Source organism: Pseudorasbora parva, chromosome 2 (assembly GCF_024679245.1).
Source record: "Pseudorasbora parva isolate DD20220531a chromosome 2, ASM2467924v1, whole genome shotgun sequence".
In the NCBI taxonomy this organism is placed as follows: domain Eukaryota; kingdom Metazoa; phylum Chordata; class Actinopteri; order Cypriniformes; family Gobionidae; genus Pseudorasbora; species Pseudorasbora parva.
Genome location: NC_090173.1, coordinates 23,454,024 through 23,467,851, shown reverse-complemented (window position 1 = coordinate 23,467,851; position 13,828 = coordinate 23,454,024). Strand labels below are relative to the sequence as shown.

The 13,828-nt window shown below is 39.2% G+C and overlaps 1 protein-coding gene across 1 annotated transcript in view; it reads left to right on the top strand.

The window, feature by feature from the left end:
• The first annotated feature begins 1,307 nt into the window (after positions 1 to 1,307).
• Positions 1,308 to 13,828, top strand: part of kansl1b (KAT8 regulatory NSL complex subunit 1b) — an 87,942-nt gene continuing 75,421 nt past the window's right edge. Inside the window, exon 1 of the mRNA XM_067412697.1 lies at positions 1,308 to 1,808. The gene's annotated coding sequence lies outside the window, so the exon portion shown is untranslated. The remainder of the gene's footprint in view (positions 1,809 to 13,828) is intronic.

Genomic DNA, 13,828 nt, shown 5'->3' with positions numbered 1-13,828 from the left:
GTATTTTACTTATCTGAACTAACTTGCATTATTGAATAAGTACTTTCCTGTAATTGTCTCCCAACGATCTGACTGTGACAAGTGGAAGACATGATACATTTGCAGCTTTATATTATGTAATGAATATTTAGCTTTAATGTATTGAAACTTTGAAAATATAAAGTTTAAAAGTGCGCAGTTAGGATTCCATATTACAAATCAAATTAGCTTTAAAATAATGTATGTTATTTGCAGGAATATAGATTATTTAAATGATAAATGTAAATGACTAACTATCTTTTTGTTTTTTTTGTTTTTCAGGCTGCAGGTTGGATCGCTGTCTGTTTGTTTTTGAGTTTACAAGTTACGTTTGGATTAATAATGGAGGTTCCAGTAAACCATCAGATTAGACTGAAACTGGTCATCTCTAAGGTCTGACACACTAAGTTGTGTTTTTTTTTCATGTGTTTATTTACATTAATTTGTAATATCATAGGTGGGTTTTCCTGTAGTATCTCTACAGTACTGCAAGTTGTTAGAATAAACAGGAAAAATAGTCTGTTAAATAACCAGTACCACACAGCAAGGAAGTTTAAAAAAAAGTTCCCATTTTAAACAGTAGATGGTGCTGTCTTTTCATTTATGAGGGCCCCTGTAAACAGGAAGCTCAAAACCCTCCTTGTCTTGGTTTCATAATTTCTAACTTATGATAAAAAGTCAATTTTTGGCAAATAGTGTTAAGCATATTTTGATTTATTCACTTTATGTTGCTATTTTTTTTTGTCTTTCTACTAATACAAATCTTGCATTTCAGTTCACATACAGGGGTCTTTTTTAATGTTTATATAACGGCCATCTGATCAGGTTCTTTAGTAGTTATTTGTTCATATTCAACTCGACTTAGTGTTTTCTTGAACACTTCATAACCCTTGGTTACTAGAGCACTTCAGATGCCCTTGAGTTCCCTCTGCTGGTACCGCATTTATTTTAGAACTTCCTTCTAGAAACGTGCACCAATAGGCCGGGCTCTATGCACTACTTATAGTGCCGTCTTCATCCATACTTTATAATATGTTATTTTGTTAAAACTTAAACCTTTTAATTATGGTAATTGGTCAAATTTAGACGTTCTTCCAATTATGCGTGTGTTTGAATGGGATTCATTTGATAATATCATAGGTGCATTAATGTAGCATGTACATTAATCATTTGCTGTAGTAAATGTGGCGCCCCCTAATGTCGTGACGCATTATGTCAGGAAGCCTCTAGCGGCCAGTCGGGGTAGCGCGTCTCTCCCGCCACTGCGCCGCTCCGCTTCTTTCTGTTTGTCAGTCAGACTCGCAATCCGAGGGAGAGGAGCGAGCCGCCATTTTCCGAGCTCGTCGCTTCCCCCTCGAACGACAACAATAAAAAAACGGACAAAAACGGAGTTTTAACAGCCGAAATCGAACACGGAGACCTTTCGGAGAAGGAGAGAAGGGATTGTGCTCAAAGAACGACCGGAAAAGGGATACATTTCACTGGTTTTACGTGGATTTTGTCGGGGGCGATTGAAAAACAGCCGACTGGGCTCCTATAGCTCGACTGCCCCCGTTTCATTCGCCCATTTCGTGATTCCTAAACGCAGCCTGGAGAAGTGGGAGGAGGAAGAGGAGGGGGGGTTACCGAACACCGGAGCGCGCGAGAGGCCGGGGATTTTTCCACCTGAACGTGCAACAGCGGAATCTGCATCTGGATAATTGCTTCAGCCTGTCAGTTATTACTACTATATTTCTTAAGCGTGGGGATTTATTACATAAATTTCCCCCAAATCGGCTCCTCATCACGTGGTAGGTTCCTCCTTTTCTCTTTGTTAGTTTAAAACTCGGTGGCGTGAGGCAACTTCAGACATTTTTAACGCAATTATGCACTAGATCGACGTGCGGCGAAATAGTGCACGCCGAGGGCGCGTTAACTCTATAAATGCGGCTAGATTCGGACGCCTTTTGCTCTCGGTAGTTATTTTCCACGGTTTGTTCTGGTTAAACTCGTGAAGTAGGCGGCGTTGAAAGTCAGACCATCAAGGTTGCAAAATCAACCAGGCTAATTATACGTGTCAACTTTACGAAAGTACGTAGTTGGTAACCGCACATGAGACGTAGAAGTTCGTTCACTCACAGGCTTTGCATTGAGTAGGTAGGTTAAACCCATGCAGTGCGCGTGTGTGATCATGGGTTGGGTGCGCAGTATATGTCTGCTGCATCTAGATCAGTAGGGGTTCGTTTGTGCCATGTGAATCGTGTGCATTGCATTACTATCTCAGTTATTGGATGCTGTCCCAGGCCTATGTGTGACGGTCTTGCCTTCCAGTAATACAGATTAATTATACAGTCAACGCGTACTGGCCCTTTAAGGGGTTTTTTAATCCTACGTTTTTTTTTTTTTTTTTTTTTTTTTTTTTTTAAATAAACAGATCGCACATAGATTTGATTTCCGGGGTCTGTTCAGTACTGAATATACGCATGCATTTGCTAAAACTGATGCAATTGGGCGGTAAACAGCTACAACTTTTGCGTTGAGACTGGACACGGGGAGTTTTCCATAACTAGCTGCATTACATAATATTTGGTTGTTTTTCCCCCCTTCCCGTTTTCGTTTGCCCTCGCCCAGGACTGACGTCGCGAGAGAATTTTTATTAGAATCATCCATCGGCTGCGTCTCGAAATGCTATCCCAAAACCTTGTTTTCGTAGGCAACACGCCAGCTTTCGAAACGCGGCCAGCGATTCTTTATGGCCTTAAGCTCGCTCGCCCTAGCCCTTATTTTCCGTATAATTTGGGGGGTTATTTATATTTAGCACAGTCTTTTGCCTGGCTGTGGACAGCAGAGAGCTTTAGGTTTAATAGAACATTAACCTGCTCAACCTGTGGTTAGTTTAACGCGCTGTACTTTTCCATTATATAATGTGTTACGTTGCATATTTTTCGCAGCACACCATTAATCTCAGGTCTCAAATACAACAGGTTCCGCATTTGTACGTGATGTTTATGGTTTGAGGAGACATTCGTGATGAATTGTTCCTCATTATTGACGTCGTTTTATTATGTATTTTGTACCTTATAAGACATTCAGATACATTACTTATCGTCAGTCCCACAAGACATTGACTAATTTTATTAAATGGGGGGCCTGTTTGTCTTTCTGAAACCTTACTTTGTTGTTCCCAGATGGGGTTAAAACATAGTTGAAACAAAGACCCTTCCTAGACCCAAACCTCCCCCCTCGTCTGATAGATAGATACTGTATTGATCCCTAATGGTAAATGCCATGTGTGCCTCTTGTCCTGTTTGTTCCATTTGCTCTCTTATTTCCTGGTTTTGAGGTCTTTTGTGTTCTGTACTGGAAACAGTCAGTTTGCCCCCCCCCCCCCCCCCATATTAAACTAGTTCTCTTTGTACATTGACTGCACAGCATTATGTCTGTGGGATATTTTAAGAGTCTCCAGATCGACATATGATTATAAGTTGTTGTGTATGTTTTATTCCATCCAGATTGATCAGTGTCCTACATCCCCTCCTTACAGGAAGAGCTGTTACGTAACACATCAATACCATTGACTAAGTCCTCTAATTTTCAAGGCAGTGCAGTCGTTTGGAAATCTTATCGACAGTTTTATACCTTTCGATTTGTGTTTTTAGTGCATGCATGAGCACGTTATATGCTTTAGGTAAATTATTTGACCCTTAAAGTCATGTAGACACTGTAGTGTTTTTTGTTGTTGTCGAGGTATTCATAAAAATTACCAAAAAAAATGTCTTTCTCTCTAGACATGCTTGATCTACCTTATGTGTGGGCTGCTCCAGATCTCAGCTGTTGAGCTGCATGAAATAATTTTTGGCTTCCACACTGTTGAAGGCTGTCCAAGTGAATTTAAAGAGAATTGAATTATTGCTTCAAGGCATTTAAATATTTTTTTCGGTAATCTTTTATGATCCATTTGAGTATTTATACCCGTGCAACTCTTAACTCAAAGTCAATGTCTGTTTGAAGTATAGATCAGTGTCACAAAAATACCTGTTTTTCTCTGAATTGAAAACCCGAAGGCCTGGATTTATTTTAAACTTTATAAAGGCTTAGCTCCTTGTATCTGTTAAGTGTAATTTGAATTCTGATCTCATTGGCAGGGCATTAGATTGGCAGGACTTTGGGGGGTTAAAAAGGAAAAGTGAAAGAAAGTGCAAGCTACTGACAAACAGTGTCTGGAAACATCAAAGTTGTTCTTTCTGGAAAGTTCAAGGCTGGGACTGGAGACATCCACAAGACCATTTGGCTGGGAGTGGAGAGAGGAGTCAGTCAGATTGTGAGACAGGACCACCTGTTTAATGTGTTTGGGAAAAATATCCTGACACGGTGGCCTGTATACAGAGAGAACTTTTGTAGTTAAAGTCAAATTAACATGGATTCTCTGTTACAAGGGCAAGTGTGTCTTTTTCAAAGAACAGTCCTTTTTTTGTGGCCAAAGTTATTCACTTTAAGTCTTTTTAAATGAAATTCTTTTTGATTTCAGTCTTAAAGGGCTTCTGTAAGTAAATTTGTCCTGCTGGGAATACTTGAACCATATGTTAGAAATCAAAGCCTTCCAGACTCTTGAGAATCTTGAGTTGACCTGCCTGTGAAGTAGAAATTTCCTCCTTTTTTTTTTTTTTTGGTAGATTGATCTTCTGAAGAGAACGATAAAAAAAAAACCCTGTTTATCAAACAAGCTGTGACACAGTTGTTGAAAGTTGTTAGTCAAGATTAGGTGGAACCTAGAGTTTAAAGTTCATTTACCTCCCACACGAGTAGGTCTAGTTCAAATGAGAAATTTTAGGTGAGTTGATATGTCCAGTGGTGTGACCATGTTGTAATTATTTAAGCATTTAGCTTGTTGTAGCATTTTGTAGTTCATATTATACAGAATATTTCAACTTTTACAATTTGGATATCACACCACAGGACAAATACAGCAAAAAACAAAGTCAAAATACGCAATTTCCTGTTATATTCATATCAATAGTAGTTAGTATTAATAATAGTTCAAGGACATGTGACGCGTCAACTTTCCAAAAATAACAGCCTTTTCATAAAGGATTTCTCTCCCTTACACACCTACATTTACACACTCAAAATATAAGCTTTCATTCACACACTTCCTCCTCAGGCCAGACAGTGTGAGAACCATGATCTGGACATATTGCAACCGCCTGAAGTCAGTTTTGTTCAGTTGAATGCATTGATTATTTATTTTAATCGTTTTGTGATGGATTAAAAAAAAAAAGTATTTTATCTATAGATAGATGGATGTAATCTTTAGATGTCCAGCAAGAGCAGTTAACTAGAAAAATACAAACGTTTACAGGATTATTTAAGAAGTGTCTTATGTTTTCTTATAAGCCAGCAGTGTGTGTGGTATAGGTTGCACAAAATCATTACTGTTCTGAAATCTGTGTTGGTAGTCCTGTTGTGACTTTGGGTAAATGTGATTACACAAATACATTGTGCTCAGGATAAAACGATCTCCTGGGAAAATAAGAGTCGCTAGCTGGTGATGACATGCTCAACCTATCTAAGAATAGTCTTTGGTCTGTGAGTGTCCAAATGCAAATTTTTGGATTGTTTTAGAGATAGGACCAAGGGAACTACTACTTTCTCTCCACCACTCAGGAGTCATTGAAATGCATGTTTTTGACCTTCACACGTTTCAGGCAGTGTGAGAGAGGGAGGTTATCACAACCCACAAAGTAGATCATTTGAAAACTTCCCGTGATTGGTTGTTGTTCAAGGGACAAGATTAGAGCCACAGATAAAAAAAACAACTAAGGATTGGAATAAGCAAATTTATTAAAATGTTTTCATTGTTTTATTGAAAAGAGCTAAAGATAGCCCTCTCACTCTGTATGTATGTGACACATCAACCCCCTACAATTTTCATGCTAAATAATGTTTATTATTAATAATTGGCTAATTGTTAGATTTCGCTAGCTTTGTTTGAGTAGAGGCTAAGTATAAGTTAACCTCAGAAATATTTTCACTCGCCTTGAACACTGACTGAGCGCTTGTTTCGCTCTCTGTATCTATTACAATTAATCTCAGTAAGGGTGCAGTAGGGCTGCAACTAACGATTATTTATTTTTATTTTTATGTATGTATATATGATAACAAACTGTTTAATTCCTCAGTGAGTAGGCTATATTAACTCAAGCCATATAATTATTGCAACATGCTGATTTGACATTGCCCTAAGTTACCATAACCGTTATTTGCACACAAGTCTACAGTATTGTCTCGGGGTGTTTTTACTAGGGATGCACCGATACCATTTTTCCAGAACTGATCCGATCCGATATTAAAAATGTTGAGTATCGGTCGATACCGATACTAAACCGATCCGATACCAATGCAGTTTTTTCTATGTAGAATTTCTAAGCCTTAGTGTGTAGAATTAATTAAATTAGGTTAGTGAATAATACAGCAGCAAAAGTTATAAAATCATGAGTGCACAATAATTGTATAAAATCTAAACATTTAGTTGGGAAAAAATAAAGGAAACCACAAAAGTGAATTAACTGTAGCTGTAAATCTGGTAATATGTTACACAAAATATATTCATGAAAAACAAGTAAATATATTTATAGAAATAGGGCCTATATACTAAGAAATTGCTTTTATTTTAAATGTATAGTGCATATTTTTAATGAGGCAGCAACATATAGATAGGCTATTAATAAGGCTTTCATAGCGCAACAGTAGCATAATACAGAGCGGCACAAAGCGCTTATGCGCATCCCGTGTGCAGGATGATGCGCTTGAAGCAACACGGAGTCACATGGTCACAGCCACAGTCATAGACGCTCACAGCGCGCTGCGCTCCGTCCGCAACGAGAAGTTTAAAACAAGATATAGACGCGTAGTATATCTATGCAGTATTCTAATAAGCCGTTTATTTTAACAGTTTAACATTTCAGTTACTGTGTGTGAAAAACATTATAATAACTAGTCCAGTGTTGTGATCTAACTGACACCCGGTAGAAAGTAACACGGTTTACAGCAATAAACGCAGCGTTATCTACAGATCAAGCATAATAACAGAAACAATAAATAATCTTGGAAAGTTTCATCGTGTTGAGTGTCGTAACCGAACGCGACAGTTTAAAGCTGAATGGAGAGTGACTGACAGACGCAGTGGAGGGAAGCATTGACGTGAACTAATCTGTACTCGCATTAAATGATGGAATGGTTTCAGAACACTTATAATATAGTGCACGAACCGTTGATGCTTTATAAAGTTTTTGTGCCTTTTGTGGGGCGCTGGGGCTTAACAATAACACAGAATATTATGCGCACAGTATCGAATTTGGATCGGTCCTGTCTGTCCGATACCCGATCCGGCAAATAATGGCAGATCGGAGCCGATACTGATGCCGAGTATCGGATCGGTGCATCCCTAGTTTTTACACAGACAGTTTGAAATCGGATACGGATCGCATGGAAAATTGCTAATGTGAAAGCTTTTATACAGAGCTTGGAGACCAATACCGCAATAGGGAAAAGAGTGACCTAAGCACTGGTAAGATCTAGGGGTGATCCCGAATAGTCGAAAATTTGATGCATTGATATGCAGAGCCAAATTCGTCCACCAATCTCACAGTCAAATCTTCACCGATGTTATGAAGGAGGATCATATCATTTTGGCAATTTGGGGGTGCTCAATATTTTAAAGGCGTAGCGCTGAGGGGGTCACACACCAGATGTGAAGCTTAGTGCCATGCCACATTTTTAAAATTCAGTCACATTGTTTTCAATGAGTGGACCCACACTGGCACCTGTCCCCGGCGACTCAGGAAGTTGTTCAAAATCCTGTTGCGCCACAGAGCTCCATTTTAAGGTTTTATATTAAATAAATATAAAAATTGTCCTCAAATTGTCGAAGTACATACTGATTTTACCCTGTGCTAAGATACACCCATGGCGCAGCTCTTCTGTCAGAAGTCGATTTAAAATTGAGCTTGCGTATATAATGTGCGCATCGCGGACGTGGCGCTGAGCTTCACGTCCGGTGTGCGACCCCCTTTAGGCACAATCGGCTTAAGAACATGCATGTAAACACTGTGTTATTGTCCTTTCTAGGCAGGTATTTTTTTAGGTTTATTTATCAAAATGTTCTTTCATATATTTGTGTGATGTTCTGTATTTCAACCGTGGCTTTAAAATGTTATGAGAAAACGTTTTATGAATGTTTATCCACCACATTACCTTTAATTTAAACCTAAATGAGAGAGAGCCATTGTCAGTTTGTCTGTCAGTTGGCAGGCAGTTTTGGACGCTTTATACATTTTTTTTTTGCTGTGTGCAGTGTGTAAAGGAAAATAAAAATAGTTTTACCCTCCTGCTGACTATTGTCGCATCCCAGCCCATTCACACACACACAGAGGATTCAACTATCAGTCGACCGTAGAAAGATTCGACAATTGATTTGAATGTTTAAATCCTTAGTCAGGGAAACCACATGTAATATCATTTAGGGTGCGTTCACACTTGTCATGTTTGGTTCGATTAAAACGAACCCTGGTGCGGTTGCTCGGTTAGTGCGGTTCATTTGAACATATGTGAACGCTGCCACCCGAACTCTGGTGCGCACCAAACAAGCGGACCGAGACCGCTAAAAAGATGGGTCTCGGTCCGCTTCCAAACGAACTCTGGTGCGGTTCGATTGATATATGAACGCAACACGGACCAAAGACATGTAAACGGACCAAAAACCGGACGTATAATGTCACAAGATGCCACGCATAATGCAGCTGATTTGACGACGCGGAAAGATCGGTGTACGTTATCCAAAATGAGTAACTTTAACGTTAGAGGGCAAACGTAGAGCAACGAGGAAGAGCCTCATCAATATTTGGTCTGACGAGCATGTTTCGAAAATGCTAGAAAAAACGCACAAAAAGCATACCTGGCTCTTCTCATCAAAGCTCCTGTGTTGCCCATTATTAGCAGGTACAGACGACAGAACGGCCGTCTCTTTTGCATAAGAGACGCCTGACACTTTTCTGCACAACGGAGGAAATCCTGCTTGAATGTTTTGAACATTTTATGAGCTCTTCATGAGTTCTCAGCGGGTAAAAATAATGCCACATGTACACGCACAAAATGATCGCGTTTAATCCAGCACACAGCTTTGTTTTGAACATTTCATGAGCTCTTCATGAGTTCTCTGGTAAAAAAAATAATGCCATATGTGTTACACGCATAAAATGATCGCGTTTAATCCAGCACACAACGTTGTTTTGAATGTTGTGAACATTTCATGAGCTCTTCATGAGTTCTCTGGTAAAAAATAATGCCATATGTACACGCATAAAATGCCCGCGCGTGTAATCCGCACACAACATTGTTTTGCATGTTCGGTAAACGAGCTCCTACGTCGTATAAGCCGACCAATCAGGTTGTGAGCGTCTCCCTGTGCCTTTGGTTCGGAAACTTTAGGTTCGCTGTTAAAAATGCCCGTGTGAACGCTAAGCGGACCAGGACTATTATGTTTGTTTTTGTTTTTTGGTCCGGACCAAACTAACCAAACGAACCGAACTACAAGTGTGAACAGTCGACCGTAAGTCTCATTAGTTTTAATGAAGATATTTATGTTTTTGAGCACCTGAGACTTAGCTAGCCTACTTTCCGTTTCATTTGCGGCAATGCGTGTTGCAGTAGCGGCGTTGTATCTGACTACACCATATCCTGTATAGCCAATAACACGCTCTCGCATTTATTTTTAAACAATTTTCCAGTAAAATTTACATATGTGGTTTAAACAACCACATGGAATTACACTATCTGATCAGAGAAAATTAATTAAGTGAACCAAAGTAAAAAAGCCATGACTCTGCGAAGCTGCGCTGAAGTGCCAGCTAGTCTTGACAGTCGCGTGGTCTCGTGCTGCATCTCATATTCTGGTGGAAACAACGCATCTCATATTTTTCATGAAAAGAAAATATAAAAAGGAGGAGAAGCCTAAAATGAAAATGACTTCAGCACCAAAAACATGTTTGTTTGTTTTTTAGACGATAATCTCACAATTTATTTGATATTCTATAATTAAATCAACTAATCGAATATTCAAAAAGCATTACACAGGGCCAGTGGTTTTCATTTTTACTTGGCCTGACCAAATTTATACTGGCACCACCACAAAGTAATAAATAAACTAAAATAAGCCTAGTTATTGCTTTTGTTCTTTTTCGATCCATGTAACCTTAATAAATAAGGTTTACTCCAGAAAGCCTAACTCAGTCTGTAATGAAATAAGAACAAATAATAGAATTATGAGCAACAGCACAAATGCAACAGAAAAAAAAAACCTGAAAATAACTTTTTTATTTGTTTCGTGTATGTCTGAACTAGATTTTCAGGTAGTTTACAGAAATAGTAATCAAATGTAAAATATCACTACATAATCTTCACTGTATAAATATAGATTAACCCTCGTTTCTTTTCCCAAATCTTAACTCGCGAATTATAAACGTTTCTTCCTTTTGTTTGATTAAGTCTGTTACACCCATTCACATCTTTTACTGTGGTAAAGTAGAAAAACACTGTAGAACTAACTATTATTTAAATAATTTGTGCTTGTTATTAGACTTGAGGCGCGTCAAATTTATTTGAATAGCGCAGTTCACGTGCAACGTTTTTACTTTTGGTTTTCTGCATGATCAAACAGAGCCTAAATGTCTTGACCCTTTGGAAGATAAAATTCACTCTTCAGATGTTTGTGTGTCTGTGTGGCTTTGCAACATCAGGAGAAAACATGAAGACGAAGATATTCGAGAAGGTCTATCCAGCTCGTGTCCCACAATCATCTCAAAGCACCGAGCGGCATGACGCATCTTTTTGCGGGGCAATGGGCTATAAAACAAATATTTTTTAAACAAATATTTAATTTTCTTATATTCTTAAGATTACCATTATTTACTTATAATCATTTAAATGTTTTACAGGCTGTAGCCTGTTGTGGAAAATAAACACACAGCATGCTTATGAAAAGGATGTTTGCTCGTTTATTATTGTAAATTGTAGGCTATATATATCTGGAATACAGTACAGTATTTAAAATTGCATATATGCATTAGTTATACTCTCAATTTAATTTACAGAGCAAACTATAGAAAAAGATGGATGTGTGTGGCTCACAACAAGACGTGCAACAGGGGGCGCGGCGCCACGCCATTTGCACGTCTTTTTTTTCTTCTTTTTTTTAATATCATGGGTTTAAAAGCGGTTTACCGCTGAACCGCGGGAATTTCTTGCTTTTCAACTGTGGTAAAAAAATCCATACTGTCCCAGCCCTATGTAGCAGTGACATTATATCACTATATTGAGATTTAAACATGGCAAACTGCTTTTTAAAATGTTTTCTATTGGCAGTGAGCGTTTTGCACAAGGTTTATGCGTTTTAGCCACCTGCTGATTACACTGACATGACAGCTGATTCAGGGTTTGCATAGCAACACAAAAAAATCCTGCAGTTGCTCTTTTCTAAATAAAATTTAAAAAAACGTAGACCAAAAAAGGCAGTGTGGTGCGCCTCGCGTTTAAAACCTGAAGAAAAAAGCATGTTTTGTCTGATCGGGCCCTAATAGGGCAGAGATCGTTACCAGTGGGTTGGGCTTGGAATTTTTAGACCATGGTTCTGATTTATGGGTAATATAAAAAGTTGGTGGATTTTTACTTTATTGGGTGGTTGGTTGGTAGGGCTGAGCACCGAACGGGGAAACTTTCATGGTATTGAATGAAAAACGTTGTTACTATAAGTATCGAGAAAAAAAAAAGAAAAAAACGGTGCCAAATTTTGGTACCAAAAGCCAAGTGGCTTTGTCTGTGTGAGCCTGCAGCATACTTGCATGTAAGGACCATAGACCGTAAAAAAATATGGACGACTCGACATCATCCGTTTCCGCTTGCCATTTTTGAAGCTTTCAGGCGGCCTTGCACGGCGAGGACATCTTGGGACCGAGTCTGCGCAGTAGCGATTTCGGGACAGGAGTTGCGCAGTAGAGCGCAGGAAGTACAGTCGCGATATCAAAAGCCTGCCCACACTCTCGCAGATGCAGAACAATTAATTATGTTGGTGTGAAATAAACAGGTATGGAAATGTAGAAATTAAAGCTAAAGCTCCAATCTGCTCCCAAAAATTTCGAAAAAAGTCTGTTAGTGCCTCAGTGACAACTTCACTCAGAGAAGCCGTCAGTCTCCGCTGTCAATCATGACGTCACACCCCCCGTTTTTATAGCATCAAATAACTAACTCCAACTAAACTTATTTTTAAAACGAACACCTGAAATGAAATCATCGTGATGATAACTGCCTTCAGTGACATAAACTAACTTTGGGGGAAAAATTTTGAAGTGTAATTTTATTATTTAGTTTGCCTTGCGTCCATTAGAAATCACAGAGGGGCGGCTATACTGGGACCGGTCACCGGGGGGCGATCGAGGCGCGAAAGCTTCAGTAAATGAGAGGGAGACTGCAGGCTTGGTAAGGACCTAAAGCACCAGCAACTGGCTGTCCACCACCATGAGAGGGGGAGGATTTCTGAAGATACTCGCAGTCACACAACACAAGTGTAGTTATTTTTCTCATGTGTTCTACCGAGTCGTTTAAGAATGGCAAAGAGGTCTAAAGTGTGGCTTCACTTTATAAAAGTGGATGCAGAGTCAGCAAAGTGCAACATATGCGATAAGAGTATTCAGGGATGTGATTTTTCCGGATTAATCCGGAATTCCGGATTTTCCGACCTGAAAATGTGACCTACGTAAATCATGCAGATCTGTAAAAAAAAAAAAAAAATGGCGGGGGCGGGGGGGGATTGGTGGGTTGACCGTCATCTCACAGCCGTCACCATGGTAACCCGGGTCGAAACCACGATCGCGGGATGGGCAACAAGGACTGTATCGTGACAAGAACATCACCGGATCGGATGATCTGGGTATACTATTGCTTGTGTCTATATATAACCTATAAGTTACTAATTTGACTTTGTTGTCGATTGATTAGATTATCGATTTTGATTGATTTTCCACTATGGCAGGATGTTTAAGCTGCATTTAACATTAACTTGACAGCTAACATTACTTGTATTTGCTAGCACTAGCTATATATGCAAACAGCGCGCTTTTCGGCGCCCCCCGCTTTTTTCACGTCAGTTTGGGTGACAAAGTCATCTGAAGCCATTCCATAGCTTAACCCTTAAATGCATGACTGTTTCGCCAAACATTCTTACATATTGGGGACCCGGTCCTATATTTAACATGGATAACGTTAGACCTCTACCTGTCGCGATAATATATACAACTCCTCCTGATGTTAGAGTAACAGCTACAGAAGAATAAAATAAAACCTATTTCGTTACCTTTTGGAGCTTGGAAGGGTTCAGTTTGAGCAGATGTTTAATACCATCATCATATTTCCTCGTCAGAGCTGGTTTACCAGTAGATTCAGCATCTGCCTCATATTCGCGATCTCACGCATATTCTCCAACTCATTTTCAACGTCTTCAAAATCAATATTTTGCTCACTGACAGCTTGACCACATCCATCATCAAGAGACAGTGACACTAACATATGATTGTGTTTAGTACTTGCTCTCTGCAGTAAATCACTGAGTCATTTTAAGTTTTGCAGATTATAATTATTATTGTTTCGTTTTCTGTCAGAGGTAACTATGAGTGAAACGTCACTTCATCATTGGGTATCAGACATTGCCACCTTGTGGAATAAACGTGAATTGCACCCCCATTTCGTCATTATAGATTCATTTATCATGCCAAGCGCAAATTCC